The sequence below is a fragment of the Labrus bergylta genome, chromosome 18, assembly GCF_963930695.1.
Source record: "Labrus bergylta chromosome 18, fLabBer1.1, whole genome shotgun sequence".
NCBI lineage: Eukaryota > Metazoa > Chordata > Actinopteri > Labriformes > Labridae > Labrus > Labrus bergylta.
The window spans coordinates 13,010,409-13,037,364 of NC_089212.1; the positions used below are offsets into that span (position 1 = coordinate 13,010,409).

Here is a 26,956-nt window from a genome sequence, read left to right on the forward strand (position 1 = left end):
AAATCTATACTCTGCAATGTTTATAATCCAGCCATTACTACACAGCCAAATGAAAGAACAATAATCCAATCATTTACTCCATATTTACCTGAGGCAGATTCTCGGCTTTAGAGGCAAAGTGCATTGCGTGGTGACGGAGGCTGTAAAACGGCTGGTACGTGTGAGGACGAGGGTGAGGAGGGTGTGGAGGGTGTTTGGGGGCAGATTCTGGCTCAGAGAGAGGAGGACTTTCAGGGGGATGAACTGTCCTCTGGGAAGACGTGTGCGCACAGAGACGGTACGCTTCACCTGTGAATGTATGTACAACAAGGTTAAAGGCCACTCATTACTCATCATTAAAACCCCATTGATTGATGAGTCACTTACAAAAACAGGAGTTGTGAAACACACAGTTAAAAGTCAGAAATAACATCTAAAAACTCCCAGAATTAGAACTAAATACTATGAGCAAAGCGTTTCTTCTATCCGAGAGTTTGAAGGAGACGTGTACACTGCTCTCGCACACTGATCCTCTGTCGTCCTTAACAGAGAAGTCCATAGAGCTAACGTCTCCCCATAAGCATAGAGGAATTCTCTGGTGGAGGGTTTACTTATCATAGAGTCTTTCATGGACAGTATGAGCTGCTCTTCATTGTGTATGAGGGGGGAGGTTTATCTTATTTGGAAAAAGTGAAGGGGGCCTGCCCTTATCTGTCAATAAACAGTAATTAGATTTTGTGGCCGATAGCGTCGATTGGTTTCTAATCTAGCTGTCGCCCTAGACTTGTGTAATTAAAATCCTGATTGATAAAGGGGCAGAAGCCCGCCCACGCCACCACTTTACCAGACCCTACCCCCCGACCCCTTCAAAACACAAACAAGAGGGAGATATGAAAGAAGGCCTGGGGAGAAAACTGCACTACCTATTGATCAGCTCTATCTGCCTTCCTATCAGTGCCCTTTTCCCACAATGGAGGGGCCGGTACAAAGGTTTCCCACGTCAAACTTCATCGCTAATCTTCCCCAAGCAGATTTTTATCCTCCTTAAATAATAAAGACAAAACACAATGTTATTAAGGAAAACTGACAATTGGAAACTTGTGCTCAAAGCATCACAACATTTGCATGGTTTGCATCGGTTCTTGTGTCTACATTAAGAAATTAAAATATGCTTACCACTTATGAGGGAACGCTTTATGTAACTCCTGTGAAATCAAGGAAAATACACCCCTAAGGCGATAAAGAGACATTAAAGGGGCAGCCCATTTTTTTTTATCTTTTCAACTAATTGGCCTGTGAACACGAGAAAAAAGGTCCACACAAACACACATGCACGAGCACACACGCAGGGGAATGTCAAATCTGCATCATGCATTAGACAAATAAGGTAGTACCTTCAAGTTCCAGGACTCCCAAGAGAGAGTAGCCAGGCTAATAGATGTTCAAACACATTGCCTGAAGACTTCACTGTCATCGTGGTCCGTGAAGCCAGACGAGCCAGGAAGAAAGGCGGTTTGAGTTCTAGAGACAAAGGACAAAAAAGAAAGTGAAATAGTGAGAACGGGGCAGGAAAAAAAGCATATCAGGCATCCAGCAGTGTGAGCTTGCATGTTTTGCCAGTGGATACCTCATCATGACCCACACCTCAGAGTGGTACCATGACAGCGTGAGAAGCAGATAATCTGGTTTATAGAGTCTGATTTTTGCCTGGTTGTCTGCTGGATTTTTTTAAGCTCTGCAAGCTGGGAGAGAGAGAGAGCAAACTACTGGCCGGTGACCTTTCCTGTCTGACACTGGTCACCTGCTGTCACATGTGAGGCCTGACCCACAGCGATGAATGATGGCTGAAAACTCTGTCACATACACACACACACACACACATACTTTACCCAGCGTCAAGTGCATAAACCAGCTCTCCGTAACAGCACACCAATACTCCCAACACATCGAGAGTATAATAAATCATGAATTAGAAGTGTGTGTGTGTGTGTGTGTGTGTGTGTGTGTGTGTGTGTGTGTGTGTGTGTGTGTGTGTGTGTGTGTGTGTGTGTGTGTGTGTGTGTGTGTGTGTGTGTGTGTTAATGTGAGAGTGAGAGAGAGTTTTAGAGGGGGGTGGACTTACTGGTCCAGCACTTAATTTGATTCTTAATGGAAGGCACAATTTCCAAAGGAAAACTTTCATTGGGCACAAAATGACTTTCCTTAGTTTCACTTTCTCACACTGTGGGGGAGAGTGAGATTGATAAATGCTGACAGTGCATTGCCTGAGCATGCATGGTGTACCTCATTTAACTGATTTCTTTAATTTCCCCTCTAAACAGTGAATAATAAATGGTTACCTAAACAAATGAGACTTAAAGTGAAAAATTACAGCTCTGAGAGCTTTTAAGCTTCTTGTTTAAAATACCTGGTGCATTGACTGTCTAATAAACATTTGAGAGAATAATGACTCGTTATTTAAAAGGTATTATTTAAAGTGTATCAGGGACGCTATTTCCTGAACCCCACACATAATCAAAAATTATGTTTCGTAATGAGTTGCTTCCTTGGGACAGGTGTATAGAAAACTCAGTAGATGCAATATAATATAGACTTTTATGAAATTATTTAAATATTTTAACATGTCTTAAAAACAGTTATCTTAAAGGAGCAATATGTAAGCTATCTACCAAATTCAATCATAAAGTGACCTTACTATATCATCAGGCTTTAAGGAAACATGCTTTGTTGAAGTTGTTTGTTTTGACCAGTAAAGGTAGGCAGTTTTACAGCCACATGTCCGTTTTGGACACCCCTCCATTTCACAGATAAACAAACCAACAGGTGTTGCAGCGATCGCCAATGTTTTGATATTTGTTCACAGTACCAATTTTAAACACTACGTGTCAGAGTTAAGTATTGCTCCTTTAATATTTCACAATAAAAGAGAAAAGAGAACATTGAATGATTTGGAAAATAAAGTCTAACATAGTCAAGTTTGGGCTTCAGGTTTGGCCTGTAGGGAGCTGGTATAATGATGTGTTTTAGGTTCCCCTTCATGTTTTCTCTAAAGACACATAAACCCGAGTAAACATAATGATCAAATGATCCATTTAGATATTTCTTTATATTGATATATTTGCATTTGGCTCATGGTGTCTCGTGACCCTTTTTAATTGCATTCTTACCCTTGAAAACTTAAAACTGAAAGCTTCTGGGTATAAAAAACCTTGTCTTTTGTGAAATGTGATTGGACATCAGATCCTCCTTTAGATTCTTTCATAAGAAAATATTTTCTCCTGATAATAGGGCCAACTCCCCCCGTGGTGCCACAACAGTGGAGTGACCTTGTCACCAGGGTGCCATGTGTCACAGTGGGGGGACCCAGAGGGAGAGGATCAGGGTTAACAGATCATCTCCCTGCATGCATGGTACCCGTGCCCTACCCTGCCTGCTCCCACCACGGGCTCGGCAGCAGAGAGGCAGATGCAGGGAGAGCAGCAGCTCTGGGCTCCGGAGAACATGACTCCAATTAAGCTGTGGAGGCCGGCTCACGCTCCACTGCCTCAGCCCAGTCGTCGCCCAGTCGTCGTACGCAGGAAGACACACAGTCAAAGGAGGGAAATGAACTCTGTCAGCATAGTCAGGATCGTCACAGAGAGAGTTAGACTCAAACAAACAATTTGTACCAGATAAGGACTTGCTAACGTCCAGCATGAAACCACAGATTGAAACAGATTGAAAATAGTTTTCCTGAAATAATAGTAAAACTAAACTGCAAAGAAAGAGCAATGATAGCTTGTTTCCTGTTTTTAGAGGCATGTAGAAAAAATGCAGAGTTAAGCACACAGTAATAGATGAGAGCGATTGAGAGGCCTCGTTTTCCCCTGTGATTAAAAATGTATGTTGCCACACGCAGCCTTTGGTGTGGAACTCTCCTGGAAAAGGAGCTGGTTAATATTCAGGCCCATGTCTGGCTAATGTCTTAAAGTGATAAATAGGAGGGGGTTGCTGCCGTTTGATTGTTCTTCACAGGCAGTCTGGGAGCAGCAGCACAGGGGGATTTAAGGTGGAGGAATCCTCTCAAAGCTCCTCATTCATTCACTCTCAGACGCCCCATCATTAATTGGGCCTGTCGACATGACTCCTCTGTACCCAGGGCCACTGGCAGCTACCGTGGTGGATGAGCTTTTTAAGACAGTTCAAAAGAGTCCTTGCCTCATGAAAGGCATTCAAATTACATGAAATTGCATTCATGTCAAGCCTTGCAGGCATATTCATACAGTACACCAGCATAATGTCTTGTTCCGTGCCCCGCATATCTGTGTGGCTATATAATCGTCCTCTTGGGAGCGAATCACATTATAAAGAGTATGATTTAAAAACTATTAACACATTATGTTTCATTTTTAAACTGACTGTCTGCATAAAGAGAGTAAATAAAGCACTGTAACATGCTTAGAAAGTACATTTTACTTCCCTGTGTAGTAAATAATGGAATCTTAACTTATTTAAGGTTTTTTTTCAAAGGGAGATGCTGTTAATTATTACTGCATTTTAGAGTCATTGTAGAATATTGGGAGCTGCTTGGCATGTTGGTTGAATCATTCCAATGTAGCCCAGATGTATCTGTCCTTTTACTTCTGGCAATTGCAACAAAAAAAAAAAAAAACTTTCCCAACTGAAATGCTAATGGAACTTCTAAATGTGTAGCTGCACTATAATACATGTAGCTGTTATCCCTTTGGCACAGTTTCCACTTTGACACTTATCTCCCTTCTCGGTGTAAGTAGAGCTATGCAGGACAAGGTGAGTCCAGCCTTCAAAACTTTATGATTTCTACTGATGTACAGTTGGAAGGTGATCGCAGAAGGTGGCCAGATTTGGTTCATGATGTCAACCGTGTGATACTTTAGTATTTATAACCATTAGGGGGCTGTATATATGTCATAAAATACAGCAGGCCCTTTTTCAGCGTGGCCATTGGCCTACTTCACTCCCATTCTTGCCCGACTGTTTCCTTCATATCAGGACTGATAACCACAAGTCAAGGAGGGACAGTTTAACCCTTAGATGCCGCAGGGGGATCTTCATTCGTTTTTATGTTTGGAAATGTTTGGGATTTGAAGGCAGTGCATAGGAACAAAGTATCGATGTGTAATTAACAGCTACTACAGATGTTTACTGCCGAAAGTCCCTGATATCAGGCCACACTGGCTCATTGGAACAAAGTTGTCAAATGTTTAGCGGCAGCTCTGGGCTGCATTCAATGGTCTGTATTTGTTTTCTCACACAGCTTCCAGTTAGGACCACCGAGGATGTTTTTCTTTTAGTCAAACCTCCTCTTGCGTGTGAGTGTACACTTTTCCGCACCACTGAAGAGTTTGAAGCCTCACTTTTTCCTCTCACTTTTTACATACTTCACTATCTCTCATAGTCACACTCATTCAGTATCAACCCATTGCTGATTCCCCCTCCTCCTCTCTCTGTCGTGGAAGTGGTTTCTGTATGGCAGTGGGAAGGCTACCCGCAGCGGGAGAGATCCTAATTAACAGCCTATTCATTTGTGTGGAGCGGAGGGCTCCTGCTTTCTGAGCACTTGTTTTATGGTGGCGCTAGGGAGCCCTGTCCAGGGATTTGGAGGGGGATAATTGCCTTTGCCGCAGGCTGCAGTAATCTGGTCGGCTAATTCATTATTTTAATAAGTTAGCTTCTCCTCGGGGGTGTGCTAGCTGCGCTGCGCCTCAAACCTTGGTGGTGCACCTCGTTATTGTGGCGCTCTTTTACACCGCCGCCCGCACGGGGTTAATAACTGTTATTAGCCTCTCTCCTCAGCCTGCAATTTCTCGTTTAACTGGGGCGATTCAAACGAAACCTTTGCGAGCGTCTAATAATCAACCTCTCTGGAACCAGGGGTAATCCCTATGAAGGGGTCCATATAGTGGAGAGGGGTAATGGATGCAATCGCCTGAGTGCCTTTGCCTTCACTCCTTTCATTACGGCTCCTGATGTTGTTTTTGTTGTTGATGCTGCTGTTGTTTTTACTCAATTCCTCCAAAATCATTCAAGGGGAGCAACATCTGCCTCAAGTGTTGAGAATGGATCGGATTTATACAAACGAAAAAGATGATCATTGGGTTTGCGTAACTAATGGCTTCATTGAGGCCATAATCTTACATCTCTCTAATAGACTCTGCAGTCAGTGGGATGTGAGCATGTGTCTGTGTAGGGAAGGTTTAATGATTCCAGTGCAGTCAGACATTTTGTGCATTGACTGATTAAAACGCATGTCATTTCAACAGGAAGGAAATAAAGAGAGGGCTGCATGAATGGAAGTCTCTGAAAAAAAATCCAATATAGGAGATGGTGATGGCTAGATGATTCAAGAAACCTGCAGTTAAAATCCAATTATGAATACAGCACAAAGTAGTTTTATGGTTTTGAATGCACATATTGGATACAATATTTAACTATGTGACGAAAAGAGATACGCTAAATCACATTTGAGAGAAAATACAACGTAGACAAGGCAATCCTATTACGTGTCCCCAGATATCCCTGCTTTGCATCCGCCAATGATAAAGTCAATCTGTGTGGCTGGGGAGGAGAAAACATTCAGACTGTCCTGACAGTGAAGTTACACACAGACAAACTCTAAATGTCCTCACAAAGAGCAACATCTTCATTCATTCATACATGTTTGTCAGAGAAAATCACAAATGTATGCATGCTTTCACCACAAACTCTATCTCCATAACAGTCCATCTAGACTGTTGTGTATCCTCTGTACACTGTGTCCACATGCTGGCTTCTATTCCATCATGTGGACTGGCTTGTTTAGCTGTCATCAAGCTGTGACCAGCCAGCCACTGCGAAATGAGCTCCTGGATATTAAAGAGGCTATCTCTTCATCTATACTTAACTATAGTGGAGTGACACATCACATGGCCTTGAGCCCTGAGCAACAGAGGTCCAATAAAATCAACAGTGAAAATGTTGAATGAGAGCAGCGATATTCTGTGCTCAGTCATATGACTGAAAAAACAACATTTCCACTGATATGCTTCCTCGTCAACCAACAACAAGCTATTAAAGCGAGTGAAGTATTGCACAATGTTTATCCAAGAATGTGATACTCCGCTAATGGCCCTGCACGTCCTCATTTTGCACTTAGATCTGCATCTAAAAGTTAAAGCTTCTCTTAGCTGTGGGCCCTTCTGCACACACGAGTGGTTGTGCTCCATAAAGTAGGCACATGATAGTAAATGACCTGGTTCACTATTAACTATTATCCACTTAATGTCCTTCCTGGATCGCCACATGTGGAGCTTTGGCTGAGCGCTGGCCTCTGGGGCTGCCTGGGGCTCGTTCAGGGCCACAACTTTTCAAAGCCCACGCTACCATCTGCTAGACCACCGGCCCTGCTCCCCCCTTTCCCCCAGCTCATGAGGCCTATGACTGTCCCGCTCCGAGGTGTTTACCTCAGCTTCATGCATATGTATTCAGAGATTGCTATGGATCTATATATGGAAGGTGACACATGGCTAATAAATGCTCTGCTATGTGGACAGTATTACTAAATGCTATTTGTGCACAAGGGGGAGTTTGGCTATTGATTTTTTGCCTCTTATGGATATATTTCATTTGACACTCTCCTATGTGAGGGGGTATTGATCAGTGGAATCAGCTGATGTTTTCTGAAGAACTGCTGGAGTGGCACAGCTCAGCCCAGAAGTCCTGCCCACCTTAAAGCGGCGCAGCTTAGCATGACTGGCTGCTAATGAGTGGTCCCTCCTCTCATCACACAATCCCGAGTCCCTCCCTCCCGCATTCATCAATTCTCATTAGGGAAAATCATCATGTGGAATACCAACTTTTGGCCAATATTCATCACTGTCAGCCCTCATCCACAGCCGCAGCAATGACAGACGCAGGATCTGGGAGTGCCTAAGTAGCACTGACTTAGCTCTTTTATTCCCTAATCTCACCCTCTGTGCTTCTGGAGCCTGAGCAACTCTCTGCAGTGCACACTCGCTGACAGCAATTACTTTATGCAAAAAGAGTGGAGGAGTTCAGTGAGTGGCGTGAGTGAGAATAAGCCTGCTCTGAACTCTGGCTATTGGCAGGCTGCAGCATTACAATATGACCAGCTCGCTTCCCATGGGTTCTATTGGGCAGGGAGGAGGAGGGGTGATGGCAGAGGGCAGTTTTGTAGGTCTGAGACAGGGATCTTGCTACGGGATCATCGTTCTAATCGACATTTGGCCACTGCAAAAAAATAATTACAAAATGACATACTCTTGTTGTTCTGCTGATCCTTAAAAAAACCTATTTAGATATACCAAAAAAGTGTAATGTAGCACTGTGAGCATATTGCAAACCATAGTTAAAGGAAAAGGAGAATATGATAACTTGCTTTCTTGAAATAAGTCAGATGTGAAGACTGGTACTATTCTCAAGTTTGTACATATAAAACAACTGCCAGCACAAATACTAGCAGAAAACATAAATGTTTTACTCCCAACTTGTAAATTACGACATCATCTTTTTGTAGATCAAGACATGCCATTTCTTTTTTTTTTCTTTTTTTTGTTGACTGACAAACATTTCAAATGTTATGATTTTTGTCCTGCAAAAATCCTTCATACACAGTTATGTTGTATATAATTGTGAGGTGGTCCAAAATGTGTTGTGTGCTACATAACTTTGAATAATAATGACTGTTTCACACAGGAATTTAACCTTGGTCGCTACCAGGCAAACTTTTACTTTCTTCATGCATCCTTTGACTTCAATGCCAAATATAGAGCTGGAAGACAGAATCCAGAAATAACCCTAGAGAGGCACCTTAGTCCTCATATTTTGACACCTTGGGCCATCGACCATACTGCTGTATGGGACGACTTGGGATTGAGCGCGAGCTCCGATTTACATCTGGCCGGGTGACTTGGCTATGAAAACCAAGGTTGCAAAACCAGCAGCAGAGAAACGAAAACATACTGCACCCTGAGCACACAAGCCATCACACAACAACACAACTGGTTACCTTTTACACTTTTTTTATGAATAGAGAAATTACATTTAATATAATATATTATTATTATATTATATTATGTAATTTAATATATGGCTGCTGGCTCTACTGATATATTCCAGAGAAATGAGATTTGAATAGGCTGTTGCCACTTAACGTTATTTCACAGTTTGGCAAACTATTCCTTTAAATCGAGGCTGCATCTTTCTTGCACCCACTTGGTCATCTCTCCTCTAAGAGCTTATCTACGTCACAATCAGATTGCCTTTGCCAGCAATGTGTCCCCCCCTCCTGCAGAAATTAGCTTGTGCGTGTTATTTTCATAACGGCCGCAGGATCAATACATTCATTCCCACTTTAGCCGCTCTGCCCCTTTGCCCATCCACGCCCAAGAATAGGACAGCTTGCAAAACCCAGCCGCCATGTCAGCTAATCCCAGCCCTATTGCTTCAGTCATTCTTGCCCCATTGCTGGCCCAGCACAGCGAGAGATTTTACCCAGAGGTCAGTGGGCTGGCCAGCCTGTCTCAGTCCGAACTCCCCTCCTGCCAGGTGGATCAGAGAGAGGCAAGCAGTCCACTTCAACGCTGAGAAAATGAGATCACACCACCGCAATAGGGGGGGGGGGCTGCCTTTGAAATACCATCATTCCAGGCTACAAGATAATAAAGGAAAACTATTTGCATCAACCAGAAAAAAATCTGTGATTTCTCTTTATGTTTGGCACTTACAGGTGTTAACTGTCTCTGTGATATCATCATTTGCCAGACATTAGGGATCTCAGAGAGGGAGTGTATTGATTTTATCCTTTCCTGTTGTGCCATGGTTTGAAAACCTCTCCATGAAGAACATAAATTCACTGAACCAGATTGTGAGGTAAGCTGATCAGAGAGCAACAGCTTAGTCTAGAGATCTTGTACACCAGGCAGTTGGAGTGAATATCCAGTTCAGTCCCACACTCTGCATTGTGAGTTGACTTTCGGTACCAAAGTGCAGAACAAAGCGCTACAGGAACAGCTTTGTCCCAGCAACTATATTAAGCAGAAAAGTCATCAGATTTGTGTGTGTATCATCTTTTCTTTCCTTTCTCTTTGCTGCTAGATGTGGTTGTGTGGAACAGAGATGTCAGGCCAGGAAGCTGATTTCATGCTTTTAAATGGTTCAATTATTTATCAATGTATCTACTTTAATATTCTAGACTCTGTTATGGCGCACTCATACTAAGTGATCCGTAACATGCCCAAGCATGCTTCACCCTTAGTTTGTTTGACTAGTGTGGGTGCTCCGATCTGTGCTCAAGCATGGTACACTTCCTTGGCCCTGGCACACTTCAAAGAGTTATGCTTTGGCATGGTACAGTTAATGCACAGGCACAAGCATGCGGGTACACAACGTTGACAGACTTCATTATGGAGAAATCCTGGAGCGTTATGGATGTATCTGACAAAAATGACTCAAAATAAACCACAAAGTCAGTAAAGTAGCTGTCTTGTTCTCTGTCTTTCTCCAATGTGTGTACACGGACGCAACAGCACGTCCCTTTGTTTTTGTTTGTTTTTCTTGAGTCCGCCTGTCTTGTAAAATAAGGACGCTTCATAATTAGGCCTACGTTAAGCCATGCATGCGTTGTATTACCACCTTATGTACAATAGTAACCGTGCTCAGGCCCAGTTAGCCCTGGAACATTGTGAGTGCAGAGCAGTAAGAGAGGCTATGTTTACAAATACAAATTTCAGTGAAGAAAAATAAAAATACAAAAATTCCTATTTTTATATCCAATGCCACCTGAGACTCACTGTACTACAAATGGATACCAGAAGCCATGCCATGTCAAAATGCAGAAAAGCAGAATATATATACATAGAGGTTAGCTTTAAAGGCGACTTTAATGTGCACATTAATTACATCAACTTCTCAAATCACCTCCTGCTATGTTTCAACATTCCAATCCCACAATCAACTTAAGTACAGGGTATGTCAAAACCTGAATAAAACCCTGTTCTCTTACTATCTCAAACAAATGATGTTGAAAGAGTTTCATTTGATTCTTCCCATTGCACAGGAGGAATTATGTTTGTTTACGATTTCACAAGCAGTCCTGATGGAAGTGACACTGCCTCAGGCCATCATATGTTGCCCTCCAAGGTTCCCCAAATGCAATCCTGTGTGTGTGTGTGGGTGTGTGTGTGTGTGTGTGTGCGTGTGCGTGTGCGTGTGCGTGTGCGTTTGCGTTTGCGTTTGCGTGTGCGTGTGTGTGTGTGTATGTGTGCGTGCGTGTTTTATTTTTACCTGTAGGTTGAATTTGGTTGCAGGGAGAGTCACATAATAAACATAAATAAAGCATGGACGATACATAAACATTTAAAGTGCAAATGCACAGTACTTAGGCAAAAGTGCGGAACTGTGCAGATTAGAATTGCAAAATAGGATAAACAAGTTGATCTGTAAAGGTAAGGGCACACTCACACCGTGTGCTTAAGCACGATTGTCCCAGGCTCCCCATTCCCTTACTGCTCTCACTTTGTCCTTTTCAAAGCTAGGCTGCTGGCTATAACGTTAAATAAGCCAGCCCTCTTTCATCCCAGAGGCCTCAAATACCAACACTTTGTCCTGACCTGTGGTGTCTCATACAGACCAACAGAAGTTACCTCATGATGTTTTCTTCAACCATAACTATGTAGTTTTTGGATCAAAATCACTCTAAACTGACCATTTAATGTTAACTTTGAGGTTTTAAAGAAAGAAAACAGACATAGTGCATCTGTTTGGCATCCATCAGACACTACCCGGGGCATCTGTATTGCAGAAGCGGTGTGACAAAATGCCTGTATTCAACTACCTGTAAATCAGAATGCATTACATAAGCATACTTTCAAAATGTAGAAACAGTCGTTTTACACTGATATGACGTCCCTGCATGTTCTTATTAAAGTGGGTGAAGAGACATATTGGGTCGTTGGCTGCACCCCAAAGAGATGCTTCTGCATGAACCACCAGTAATTACTGTACATTCTTATGTCCAGTAATTTATGATAAAATTGTGTATTTTTTTACACCAGTCAGCAAACGCACACTTTTAGATACACATATGGGCTACACACTACACCTGACCCAAGTCCTTTATCTCTCAGCAATACAGAGCAGCTGAACTTTTTCTGGGTGTGATAGATGGATGGCAGAGTGTCCCCAAGGGAGATGTGATTAAACAGGAAGTAGAGAGAGTCACTGAGCAGAGCGGGGGGCTGGCTGACCCCTCCTCCTTCTCAGCCACTCACTGATCTGCTGCTACAGAGAAGAGAGGAGGAACAGAATGAAAGGGAGCCATAGATTATCAATAAAGTCAATATGGCATTGTGTTACACCTGACCTCTGACCTAAGCAGGGTTGCTACCTCTGACGTCCTTATTGTGATCCGACAAGAGGAGATATCATAATTTTCTTGGTATTTGGAACAAACATGTTTTGAGCTTTGTTAGGATTTTTGGTGCTTTTTAAATTGATAAAGTAAATAAATGTAGATTTGATGTCTGACTTCATTTGATGTCTTATTCATAGGAAAGTCTCTTAATATTATGCAAATTATTCAAAAAGGATCCTGCAGTCACTTTATCAAAGCATTATCACTTCTTCATACCTAATTAGGATTCTGGTCACAGTCAATGAAAGGCTTGTTTCAACATATACCATATCGCCGCTGCTTCAATACAATAACGCCACTGAGCTGAAATCTGTCTTAGACCTGCTACTTGAATTCATCTCCAGCATTCAATGTTTAATTTTTAGCCTCGGCTGCCCACAGGGACTTTAACCCTTTCTGCTGTCTCATTTTAATCGGATGCTTTTTTGTTAAATGTTTAACTTAAATTGGGAGCCTCATAAATATTCCAAATCACTCGTCCTGTGTTTGATGAGGAAATGAGCGTCGTACCTGCCGTGATTCCCCAGGCAGACAGGAAAAGAGAAAAAAAAAAAAACCTACAACTTAACTCTTGGAAGCAGACCTGTGCGCTTCTCTGACAGCCTACATTAGCGAGCGGAAAATTGTTTTAACAATGTGAGGGCTGCCTTTGTGTCGAGATAATGATGATATCTCTTTTCTGTGGCGCTACATGCTACTGAGGTAATCACAAAGGTCTCTACAGTCATCAATGCCTGAGAGCACCTTTTATGGGCTAAAGGGATAACAGCTTGTGCTGAATATGAATCTACTGCTCCGTCATAGACCTTACTTAGAGCATATTGATCTTCAGCGTGTTTGATATGTTTAACTTTATTATATGTTGTTATACCATAAACAGCAGAAAATGATTAGCGAACTGACAGCTCCCAAAAAGTGAAGCCAAAACATTTGAAGCTCCCCCTTTACTGACTTGCTTAAGCAGAGATCATAAACCTCCTCTGCATTTTTTTATGCAATAAAAGAGGATTAATGCCATGATTGACAGATCTGTTGACAAATTAACCTTCTACAGCGATGTAAAACCTCATAACAGAGTGGGGGAGGGGTTACGGGAAACATTAGACTGCGCTTTCCATAACTGTGACGTCTGCTTTAAACCCACACAAGAATCTGTTCTGGACTGTTTAATTGGCAAGTTAAATGTGTGATATGTTTTGTGGAAGGGGCAGGATGTCAAAACAAAAAAGAATGAATCTATTACAAAACTCAGGCTCCAAATGAAGTCATCAGAACAATATGTCAGCTCTCATCGCAAGGGTGAGAACAGCCACGGTTAATATCATAGCTCCCAAGCAAAGGGAACACTTAACTTTTGAGTGAGTAGCTCAAAGTCTCTGTGTCACTTCAGAGACTTTCTCTCTGTCTGTCTGTCTTCTCCTTCCTTGGCTGTGGTCATCATCTTCCACACAGGTGCTGATAACTACTGACCCTCTGCTCCAATTCCTCTGTTGGCAACAAGACAGCTCCACTGTAATGTTCACACACCACATGTCCATCCCTCCTCTCCAACACTGTACTTCTACTAGTCTGAGCTAAAACAAAAATTACACATGTAACTACTCTGGGCTCATGGTAAACAAAGCCTCAAAGCCCTGCAAAAAAGGGCTACTAGCCTGTGGCAACAAACTGTGTTGTTGTCAACTCAAAAGTGTTGAGAAGAAATGGCAGCGACATACACCCTTAAGAGTAGAGAGAAAACAACCAGAGTCAAGGAGGGATTGCAAGAACTTCATGATGGAGGTCACAGAGCAGCACTAATGGTGCACGTCCCTATCTGAACACCATGGAACACCATGAGGCAGTACGTGAACAGCTTCCACCTGTTCTCCTCCTGCAGGCTGGTAGAAGGCGCCACTGTCATTCAAGAAGGTCTTGCGAAAAGGGATTGAACAATCTCTCAGCAGTGGGTTGGGCCCTGCAGTGGCCACAGGAGATCCTTCAGGAGGCACCATGGCACCAGGACGTACCAAGCAGGGAACAGTCCCTTATTAAAACAGTGCCCAGACCCACACCTAGAAATGTGATGGTCTAGCAAGGAACAACCCAGCTCTCCTTGGGGTTCACCCTGAGTGTGAAAAAAAAAGAGCTGCTGCATTCTTGACTACTTTGTGACTGGGATGGCGCACCCACTAGCCAGTGGTTGAGACACGGGAGGAACTTCATGCCCTGGGATTGTAGGAGACACAGAGCTGCTGCCACACCTGGTGAACACACAAGGGGAAAGGGAGAGGCCGAACAGAAGAACAATAAACTGAAAATGACAAAAGGCAAAATAAAGGAATTGCGTGTGGTGAGGAAATATGGGGAAACGAAATTTAGGGCAGGGCCAAGTCCACGGTCCTTCTTTGTTACCGGAAAGTAGTTTCCTGTGGGCTGAGCCAAGGGGTCTACTGGCTCAAAGGCACCCTTGACCAGGAGGGCAGATAGCACCTGATCTAGATCAAGGGCTGGGGGCCCATGTGCAGTCTGTACCCTTGGGATAAGCCAAAACCACTCAAGTGTCCAGTTTTGAATGAACCCTGTAGCTGAGCGGTTTCTGGGAAAAGCAGCCGACAACAAGACCCAAGGCCTCAGTTCCTGGCCCCCCAGCCTTTAAAGGCTCCAGGGGGGCGATGTTTGCTGTCCAAGATCAGATGATGCCAAGAGGGCAGGCGATCAGGTCCTGAAAGTCCTGGGCAGACTGCCGGCCATGGCACTGAGGCTTCTGCTGGCCACTGATGTAATCTGGGGATCAAAAGCTGCACTGAGAGGAGATCAGCCTAAGTCATCAGGGGTCACACATTACTTTGTTTGTATAGCTAGTCAACCTGCCCATACTTGATACGGCATCAGTCAGTCCTTAAAGCTTTACCTCTGGAGCTCAGGAAGGATGAAACTGTGCACCCTTTGATCCTCTAAACCTAAATCAAAGTTGTTTCAGTCTAGCTTGATCATCCAAAGTATTAAGAAGTTTAGATTTATAAAAAAAAAAAAAAGGTTTTCTCCAGTGTGGTCTTAAGTTTATACTTTATACTTTTCCAGCAGTTTAAGTACAAGTAATGGGAATGAAGCTCCTGTAAAAAAATAAAATAATTCAGACATAATAACCTTACAATATTACAAGTCTTAACCTCAACCAGTCATTACTACTTCTTATACATTACTAATATTATGTCTTGTACATTTATTCAATACCATTTGTAACCCAAAAATGTATCATGAGATTACTCTAACAGGGTCATACTTCTACTACACTGTAAATGCAGGACTTTCACTTACCACAAAAATAAGTGTTTGCTGAAAAAATAAAATGTAAAAAAACATGGATATAAATCTAATTTTTTTAGTAAAATGTACTGTATTTGGCCTCAATATTGTACATGTTTAAATAATTTGTTAATTATAAAGTATTGAATTTATTCCGAAAGGGAAGTAAGATGAGCAGATTTCTTTGTGACTAATACTATACTATTCATACTGTATAATTTAGTGTAAATACTCCCCTGTCCATGTGCAGCATCATTCTGTGGGAAACACTAATACATACATTCATATGTTCATATCAGACAGACATAACCCCACACATACACATAGAGCCAGTAACACATGCAGCATCTCTATAAATCCTCTCACAGGCGACCATACGCCCAGGCCAGAGGCAAAGGAAACACAAATGTCACTCAGGATGGGGAAAGGTTAAAGAAAAGCTACAAGCTCACTCAGTACTGTTAATTTGCTCCCGAAGGGCCGAGGAGTCAACCAGCATCGAGATCTGCCTCTGCTAACTCATGAGACGAATCCAAAATAACAACTCTACCGTCAGCGTGCAGCCGTTGATAATAGAAATATTAGTCAAAGAGTCGCACTTTATGGAAGGCAATCTCTATGACAAATTCTAAGAACATTTAAGCATGTAGAAAGTTTTATCAATTAAGAATTATTTGTTATCATTCATGTGGCAAGGTTTATAAAGTAGTGGTAGATAAGATATATAATGTACTCTAGCTTCAGCATCAGTGATATACCACTACATCAGAGTGACAACAGTGCCTGAAAGAATCAGAGACCATACACTGCTCATTATAATTTAACACCAAGATGAGAACTTAGTAGCAGTACTGAGGTTGTTTTTATTGAGACAGGTTTACCTCCATGATGCTCTCTGGTGAAGGGTCAGGAACACTGACACTGAAGCTGGAAGCAAATCATAACAAGTTGCAGGTTGGTAGTGACTGACATGTATCACCTTGATGATTATTTCACGGTCATAAATGTGTCTTTATCAAGCAAAATGTGCTTAATCGAATCTTGTTAAGTTGAATCAGTTTTTTGTCCAAAGAGGGGAAATAATCTCACTTCAAGGCAACATGTAAAAAGGCAACTCTATTACCTCAAACAAAACTCACACATTAAGTCAATTAGTAAAAGTACAACACAATGCAACTCAGATATAAGATTGTAAAAATGCAAGAAGGAAAATAAAAAGTAAGTTCTATGGGAACCAAGAGGCAGTCTAGAAAGTTAAAGATTTAGGAGCACTAATTGCACACGGGATGAAGGAAATCTTGAACCCGTTACACTGAAATTTGTGGTTTGGATTTGATTTGATGGATTTAGCTTGTCTACTAGAAGTGTCAGACAAGACATGCATGCTCCTGATTTAACAAGCTGCCCTGACAATCTTTTCTGATGGCTTCCTGTGTTGCAAATTTAGATTTCTATAATCATGTAAGGACCGATTCTTTGATGGATCTGTAGAAACACAACCTTTTTATTTTCTCTGATTTTTCACATTGCTTCAGTGCTTACAGGTTTAATTAATTCATATTTCTATCATTTCTATATATGTATGCTATGTCTTGTTATCAGAAAGACATACAATTTTCAATGTTCACATTTAAAACTCAACACAAAAGCTTAAAGAACAATATTGTGTAAAACAGTCAATCTAGTCCATGCTGGGTGTCCTTCTGAGGGCGGATGTGGTGTGAATGTGGTGCGAGAGGTGTGTGTGAGTGTGTGTGTGTGTGTGTGTGTGTATTCCTGGTGGTCCCAACCAGACGGTGTGTCTGACTTTCAACACGTCTCTCCTCCTCGTCTCACTGAGGTCACCTCGTTGGTATCGCAAGCGCAGCAGTCACATTGTGCTTCAATGCAGACAGATTGCTTATAATAACCGTCAGAGACCTTTCATTTTTCCCTGTCAGCGATTTGCAGGATAATTTTGGCACCCTTTAAAGATTCAACTCCCCTATTAAGAGGATAAAAATAAACAAGCTAGTTGTTGAGGCACTATATTGGGATGGCTTAATCCCATTTACAAGTCGGAACGCACTCGGGGCCCATAAAATCAAACCTCCGCAACATTGTTACATGTGGCAATTTTCACCATTTCTAAAAGGAGAAATGACAGAGTGCTAGGCTTTCAGACTGCCAGGGTTTACTAAACGGATGAAATGTCACTTTCCAAATTTCATTACTAAAGACCTAGAGTGGAAAAATGCTCAGTCAATTCATGTACCCTAACAAATATTAGCTACATTTATTTTTGGTTCAGCTATCGACCGATCTGCTAGTAGATTGAATTATAAGTCTATTTTAATTTGTGATAGCTGTTTAAAAACAAGTTTGAGACTGCAGAAGTGGAGCATATTGATTCCTGAAGGGAGGTGCAGACGTGATGGAGCTTAACTATATAATTATTCTGTGCCCAAACTGATCTGAAATCCGCCTGACACCTGCAGCGTACACATATACAGCCTGCCGGTACATGTCATCTATTCTGTTTTATGAGTTTTATTAAAAGTGGAGTGAACGTGTGGTTGGGCTACGACAAGCAGATACTCAAAGACATTAAGCAGAGCTAACAGATTAGGTAAATTAATCAGTTTGAGAAGAGAATGGTACAAAAAGGTGATGTATGAGAACAGCATACAAAGTATTGTAAAGGTGAGATAGAATGAGTCAGGCGAATTAATCAACATAGGCTGAAGGACAGAGGTTGAAGGAGTAAACTAATGTCGCTTCTGCCTTGAGTGAGACGGACATTTAAAAACATAGCCAGAGATCAATACACAGGAGGCTATCTTTGGAGATAACATCTATCCATTACTGTCTTCAAAGTTGGACACACTTAATTCTGCTTTCTAACTCAAACATCTCACATACAAACAGCCTTTTGGGAGAGGAATGTTTTTCTTGGTGATGCAAAATACCACCTCAAACCATCTTTATAAATAATTATACAGAACGATCAAAGAATACATATAAATCCTACTGTTTGGGTCAATAAAATGTTAAGATAAGCGTTAAACGAGGAGAAAAAAATGGGGTTCAGTCAGGGGCATTAACTCTGGCAGGAAAATAAAAAAAGAATTCCAGGCTTCTGTTTATCCCATTTCCTATACCATCTTTATGTATCTAATATTTCTAATTTACCACCGTCCAGGAAAAGTGACACAAGAAGCCATAAATTCCCTTCTAATTCCAAATAATTCCGATTACATGGACGAGTAGTTTTCAATCAGAAAGATAATCTGGATGATAGATGGTGGGATAATTGGCTGTCTCTGCCACGTAAATATTGTGTCGTTCTATTAATCTTGCTGAATGAAGTGTCAAGCTGTCACTCATTCGTCAAACTGAATTAGGAAATATAACGAATAAATAAATGCAGGCGGGTGGCGGTGGCTGCGTGTGTGCTTTTTTTTGTGTGTATTTGAGTGTGTGTGTCTGTGTGTATGTGTGTCTGAAAGAGGGAGTAAGAGATAAGATGAGATGAGAGCAGATGAGGTTGCCCAGATTCAAAGTGAGAGATGGGGGAAAAGGAGACTCAGAGGGATGAGTGTGCTGGATTTTTTTGGTTTGTTAATGTTTAAAAGGAAGTGAAAGATGGAGCAAGATATAATATTCAAACATAGACATGTGACTGAACCTTTCCTCTAGTGAGTGTGGAATCATGTGAGGCGTTCCAGTTCTTCTAGTGTGTAACAAAAATCACTGCACTTATAACATCTTTATGTATTAAGTCGAGACGTCCAGAATTACATTGTCTTCTTTTGTAACAGATGTGGAGAATATATTCTTATAACAAGTAATAAATGTTTACCTGCTAACGGAAAGCAGACAATAACATGAAGCAAGCTGGGAAATGGCTCCTTTTTAGAATTAATATGTGGGAGATGAGTCGAGAGGTGATAAATATCTTATCTACTCTTTAACCTGTAAGACAGGCAGATAAAAAAAAATCAAGCAGTGACAACCTCTTAATTTAATTTATAAAGATCATAATTAACGACCTGCAGGCTGCACGAGACCCCATTTCAGACCGCAGACAGAAAGGGCCTGAGCCATAAGAATAAAAATGAAGTTTTCATTGAATTCGGAATTAAATCTCAAATATCAGTAATTTCACAGAAAAGGTCAGCTCTAATGGAGTGCCTCCCTTTTTTTTCTTCATATCCCATATTTCTCTTGAAGGCGTCCACCTGGTGTGACGTCAGTCGCTAATTGTGGTTCGCTTAATTAATGAAACCATCAGGTGTTTGCAAAGGCAAACAAAGAGCAGCGCGCTCCTAAATCACGGCTGCCCTTCGACATGGTTATTATCCGGCAGCAGGTGAACCCTCGCCTTGGCGCATGACAGATTAGATCTTCTCAGCGGATGGGCCGTCCATTTATCTGCCTGATAAACTCAGAGCTTCTCTCCATTTTCAATCATCAGAAAGGAAATGAGATTAACAATCTAATGATGCCAGTGCGCACACACTCACACGCACGCGAAACAATACTCATGAGCAAATGTCCATTTATCGAGGCTATGATTATGAGCACGGGGAAATGCGTCTCCTGTGATATATGATCAAATCATAATTTATGATATGTCAGAAAACACAGAGCGTTTTTTATTTGATGCAGGAGTCCTATTGTCTGTGTTCCTGTTAAACCACACAGTGCAGCACGGGCTCACACAGAGGTTCCGGACCTGTCATTTCACAGCACCCATGCCTCACACCTAAATTTACAACACAGGGCTTGTGTACCTCCCTGTACTCCCCCTCTTTGTGGGTCAGCCCCTCCCCTGCTGTCCCTGACACGCATAGCAAGCATCCCAGCCCTCATAAAGCTGACATCTTCACTAAACTATGCTAACAAGGCTGTAGTGATTTGTATATGCACACCCCAGCGGCACATGGCGATGGGGGCTGGGACACAGAGGAAGGGATCACGGGTGGAATCTACATGTGTGGCTGGGGCAGCTAATCAAAGTGCCGCCACATGCATCGGTTCCAGTGCACACCGAGGCACACAAATGCACCAACAAAAACACATATCTGAGGGATCACATGGTGTAAGGTGACAAGAGGCAACCCGAGGGGTCCAGGGAACATTTCGGCTCCGCGGTAGGATTTATAGACTTCAGGCTGAATGGCTGGTGCAGGTGCAGAGAGCAGACAACTGCTCCGCTCTGCCGATGCAATATATTACTGAGCAACAAACATCAGCCAGGGTGTCAACCCGAACAACTCTTATTATTTAAGGCTGTGTCTTTTAAAGGTGATGAGCTTGAATGGCTGGGATGGCGCAATCAAGTGTGGGGCCTCAGTGTTGTTCACAATATTTACGAGAACTGAGGGGTCGAGAAATTGAATTAGTTTGTTTTATTCAGCTCATATGGATTGAGATTAACTAGAAACCAAACAGTTTCCTTTGCCCTGGAGCGTCGATAGATACAGTGTGAAAAAGCAACTGATAAAAAGGACTAATCACACACAGGTGAGCACGTTATTTGATCAGTAAGAGTCTGTTTGTCATCACGCCTCTGCCTGGGTCTATTAATACCTGAACACGGGGGGGGGGGGGCACAGACATGTCCACTGCTCACTCGCTGGTGATTGAAGGCCCTGCGTGGCCTTTTACTAGCCGACAGGTGAGGCTTATTCGAGGGCATCAATGAGAGCAGCAGCCCAGTCATGACCCAGTCGCTGCTAATTTGAGAGACTCACAGTTAAAATTATATTACACTTCATTAAAACCGTTTCTTTTTATCATGGCAGGAATGACATTCAGGAAGCGCTTGGTTAATAAGATCATGCTGCTGAAAGATCCTTAACTTTGAAGTGAATGTATAGCGTGGTACAGAGGCAAACCTCAGTTGTGCAAATAGGTCTGGAAAGCTTTAAGTATTTTTCTCACTTCACCGTGAAAACAACCAGTGTGGAACTTTTTAGCCATGTAAGAGGCTCTGAGGAAGACATTGCAGGTCTTTTGGGTCAGTAATCCACCTCTAAATATGTCAAAAATATTTGTAAGGATTGCCTTGAAGTTTTGTATAGGCATTCTGCAGCTTACAGCTACAGATGCTTACCTAATCCTTAGTCTTAAAATCTGCCACATAACCATTTCCATGCATGCTTTGATGTATGCATGTTATATACAACTTAGTACATTGGTAGAATATACACAGCAGTTATTTAAAGGGATAATTAGGATGTTTTTAAATAAGGTTGTACCTCTCTACAGTGGCTGACAAATGCAAACAAGCTGCAAAAGCCAAAACTATTTTCACTATTCACAAAAAACAAAAGCAACAGAAAGGCGCTGCAAATGAGAAAAATGACACTAAAAGCCAAAACAGAACTGTCAACATTCCAATAAAACACACTGTCATCTGCATCTTTCGCCTGCTCCACTTTTCCCAAAATGTGTGCTCAAACAGGCTGTTTGGAAATGTACCCTTTATGACATCACAAAGGGTCCTCGCCTAGGTGGGTGACACTCCCACAACTAGGAATTTATTTATCCTTATGAGTCTGCTTTCTCACCATACCCAATAGGGCATGGTGTAAGAAAGCCAGCACCAGAGGATAGACACAGCTCATTTGCATTTAAAGCTACAGACACATAAACAGCCTGTTGTGAGCAGGGCTGAAGTAGTGGGGTTTATAGACATGATGAAATAAAGGATCACAGTTTATTTTTGGCAAGAAACTTCATGATTTGTTTTGGGAATTTCTGAGACTTATTTAAACTGGTTGAAAAGGAGGATAATATGTGACCTTTAAATAACTGCTACTACTTTGACAGCGTGTATTAGCACGAGTTTATTCCTGTTTAACTAACCAAGAAGAGAAAGAGAGGCCACCATGAAAGATGTAGTGCAGATACAGATTCAATGAGTGCAGACTGCAGATTCTCCTTGTATTGTTTTTCCTAACACCTTCCTACATCAAGAGTCACATTGCATTTATAAATTTGACTTTTCAGATATACTTAATAAAAAACAACTGACATTAAAATTATGTCAAGATCAGAACTCTGCAAAAAGGCTTTGACCTAATAATCATTTCACAAAATCATAAGTCGAACAGAATCTTTGATAGGCCAGTTGCCAGTTTGCTGGGTAAAATATTATGTTTTAAATTGCATTTTTCGCTTTTAAATATGTATCTTTCTTAAAGATAACATTATCTTAATGCCGGTTCTGCTGAATAATTTTGATCCTATCAGTCAATTATTGTTTTCCGTAAGATAAAGACATTTAAAGACACCAGATTATGTTTGTTCTTTACAGGTCACTCTCCCTGACTGTACAGCTCTCTAACCGTCTCCCTGCCCGGGGTCAGCAGTAGAAGTAAACGAGCGGCCGCCTGATCTGCTGCGAGCGAGGCTGTCAGCGTGGCCCTGAGTGGGCTGTATGGAGCTTCTGTCAGAGGGTGTCAAATTTCCACGGTCAACACTGTGGCCCTCTGTCCTGCTCGTGGCTTCATCTCAATGGGCCCTTTGATGGGCCACCCGAGGCCTTTCATCATGCACCTTGCCACAGGGCACGAGGACCAGGGAGGGGGATCGTGCTGCACAACACCTGGCAGGTATGCAAACCCACGTGCCCAAGACAAAACAAAAGACACTCTGTCAGGCGTTTATTGGAAATTAATTTCCTCTCCCCCATCTTTTTGCATTCATAAAACTTAGGACGGAAGAGGACATGATTACAGGGGGAAGTACTCAAACACAAGAAGTCACAGAGGACTCGAGCAACAAGTTCGGAAAGAAATCACAAGACTCACTGGCATAAAGTCAGTTTACAAAAACAGATTATTTTTTGCACAAATCATCTAGATATTTCTGTGTTTGAATAGATGTGTGCTATTTGCTAATTACATACATTTAGCAAATGAGGAAGAATAAATACATGATGTAATAATGGATAAAGTAAGAAAAGTAAACCATAAAAATAGCCATTAAAGACGACATCCATTTTAAACCAGATAAATTAAAGAGGGAACTGTAAATTGCACAGTTGCATCCCATGCCTTATCTTATTTGGCTTTCTTGAGTTCCACTACGCCTGCCCCAGCTTCTCTACCCTTCTACCCTTTTGCCCCTGGCCCATCCTCTTCCTCCCTTATCGGCAGTTCAAAGCCTGATGACTGAATTATCTCCGGACGGTAAGAGAGAAAGGAAACAACTGTCGGCAGCTCTCCGCTGGCCGGAGAGACACTCTTCTCCGACAGCTGCTTGGTTAGCTGGCCTTTACTGCCTAATCCTGAGCAGGAGGGATGGGAGAGCGGTCTAACGACACATCAGCGTCTGACTGAGACAAACAGGTCCACTGTTTCTACTCAGAGAGAGCGGTGTCATGGGATAGTGGATGTTCTTGGCTAGAGCGGAAGCAGAGGTCTCAGGTTTGAGTGGCCACAGAGAGCGCTTGACTGAGGTGTTGAGAGGAAAGGTGTGGTGTTCAGGCCCACAGGAGCCTAGATTATGCTGCACTATAGGATGAGTGGAGCCTATTGAACCCAGAACACCTGTGGTCCCAGATCAAATGTAATGTCTTCTTGTCCATGGTATGGTTCTAAAACAGCCACACTGTCTTCATAGTAGCTTAAGAGACGCTTAACTTAATAATGTTGATGGTTAGAAAACACCTGTGTCTGAAGTACAACATTTAAATACAATTCTCAGAGCTCCACTTACATTTCTATTGGTACATAGTCAGAAACAGTAAAATAAAACAGGACATACAAGAACAATGAACTGAAAAAAATGTAACTGAAAATTGATAACAAGACCCAACCTTTAAGTTAGACATAACTAAAGATGTGGCCAGATTGCCTGAAATTCTGCAGATGCTTACTGCAAGTAATGCAAGTATCACACATATTAAGAGGTATACTGACTGACCAACTGGTGGTAGGAATTGGACCATTTTCAGTCTGCGCCATGATCAGTGAGTGGTTAGTCCTCTCTAATATATCGGATTCTGTGCCGATCTCAGATTAACAAACACGAGCCTAAAGTATCATTCCACGGACACAGTGACACAGACATTAACTCAGCACTCACAAACACTAAAAACCTCTAACAAGTCGGCATGTAGTGTTTTTTTTATTAATATTCCTGAAATATTATTCCGTTTTGGAGGGACACTTATCATTAAATGATAAAATTTCAGCATGGGAGCATGTGTTTAAAAAGTTTGACCTGGCAATCGATGCATTACCTTGCAGGACCATAGATTATACATATTGATAATTAATGGATATGAAACAAGATAAAAACTCTTTGCAGCCGCAGATAATGCTCATCAAGGCATTGAGAAAACTCAGAGGCAAACAGGTAAGAGACTTCAAGCAAAGGCCAAATAATCTAATCATAAATTTGAGTTATTTCATGTGTAATTCATAATCCCTTCAGGAGTCAGGGAGAACGCAGCTAAAGACACTAAAGGTTTTACTTCACATGTAACCTGGTGCAGTGTTGATGTGTTTTTGAATGAGCAGTAAGCCTAATTCATTTAACAGTCAGTGTTTGATGTTGAACACGCAAATGAATTTCTATTATAGAAAGTCACAGGCAACTACACGGGGACCACCGGCGTCCCTCTTCCTTCTTAAACAAGATATCTGGCTGTAGTAACGAAAAGACTGCTTCTTTACAATCATCTGATGCATTTCATTCTCCAGCTGCTCACCCTCCCACCAAAGATGTTGGCGGGCCATAAAGCTGCAAGTTCACTTCAATCCACAAGCTCTCTTCTCTTCTTAGTGTGTTCAACAAAACCGCTCCAGTAAGCTCCCAACACCAACAGAATCCTATTCAAGAAGAAACACTGTATCTAACAAGCTTACAAGGCAGTTCATGAACAGGCCCGGAGCATAAACAAGAGAACTAAATAGTATAACTCAGAGTCCACCAACTTCTCACTCCTCTCATACTCCACCATCTGGTTTGGAAAATCTTATACAAAAATCTTATACAAATTGTAAAGGAAAAAGCTGATATAAATACATCACACACAAACATCAATGACGTTTCCATTAACATTTTCTTTACCTGAATCATACATTTCTGCTGTGCTGTTCCTTTATGTTTAACCATGACCAGGTGATGGCCAGAAGCATATTCATACACATTTAACCCAGCAAATTAACACTGACGACATCAACATGACCAGTCAGCATTAACACTCCACCACCGTATGGCTCGACCCTTAACTACAGTATGGCCTGTTAGATACAGTTGATTTAAAGAAGCCAGAGTCCTCCACATCCACATAGATCTGCCCCCCCTCCAGGCCACATCGTCTGTCTTGGCTCTCTGGCACACAAGGTCATCCCCTAGCCAGTCACGACACTCCAATTAAGGCGACTGATGGACGCAGCTAATTGGTAGGATTTATAACCTTCTTTTATTATGCTTTATGAGGAAGGCAAGTGGAGGGCATTACCATTTATAGGCCCCAGGCTCCATGCTGGATCACTGTCATCCACCACTGTCCGGCCGACTTCTGAGTACCGCAGAGGAGGAGTAGCTGGAGCTGGGACGTCCGAATGTCTGTTCCTCTTTCCTCTTTGATGTTGTCTGAGAGAATAAGAAAAGGCTGTATGAACGTAAGAAATAGGAAAACCTAACTGAAGATGCTGGACGATTGAACAGCACAGAGTTAAAGATAGGGTGAAGTATGGAGGGAGGCTCCACGGGGCAGGAAGGCAAGAAGGCAGGCAGGGCTCCCATAATGAGTGTGTGGTTATTGATTGTATTGTCAGGGTGGCTGACCAGGGTCCCGTGTGCTACGGGGCCCAGTCCATCTGTGGACAATGCAGTCAGTTACACCTCACTGCTCCGTCTAATAAAGAACAGGCAGATTGATGTCACTAGTATGGTTGAACTCTACCTAACACTCAGCAGCGCCGCTCAAAACACACACACATATACACACATATATGTACGGAGGGAGAGTTGTTTTATTTCCCTAAGAAATAAAATAGGAACTGTTGTTTACAGTTATTTATATTCTTAAATACATCTGCAACAAACAAATGTTTTATTTGTAATTTAAGTCAATTATTGAACTATGATTTTTTTAATTGTTTAGCCTATACATAGTCATGAAGAACATACACAGAAATGGCTTATTTGCAACCAGTCCGTGTAAACATCTGCGGGCTACTCTATTGCTGAAGCATGTTTTGAAAGCACAACTTTTAGCAGCAACCAACATATCAGCAACCTTCCTCATTC

General features: G+C 42.0%; 1 long non-coding RNA gene across 1 annotated transcript in view; it reads right to left on the reverse strand.

The window, feature by feature from the left end:
• Positions 1 to 26,341, reverse strand: part of LOC114920140 (uncharacterized) — a 28,528-nt gene extending 2,187 nt beyond the window's left edge. Inside the window, exons 1-5 of the long non-coding RNA XR_010669127.1 lie at positions 26,163 to 26,341; positions 1,374 to 1,500; positions 1,156 to 1,209; positions 903 to 1,022; positions 89 to 288 (exon numbers count right to left, since the gene is read on the reverse strand). This is a non-coding gene — a long non-coding RNA (uncharacterized lncRNA). The remainder of the gene's footprint in view (positions 1 to 88; positions 289 to 902; positions 1,023 to 1,155; positions 1,210 to 1,373; positions 1,501 to 26,162) is intronic.
• Between the last annotated feature and the right edge of the window lie 615 nt (positions 26,342 to 26,956).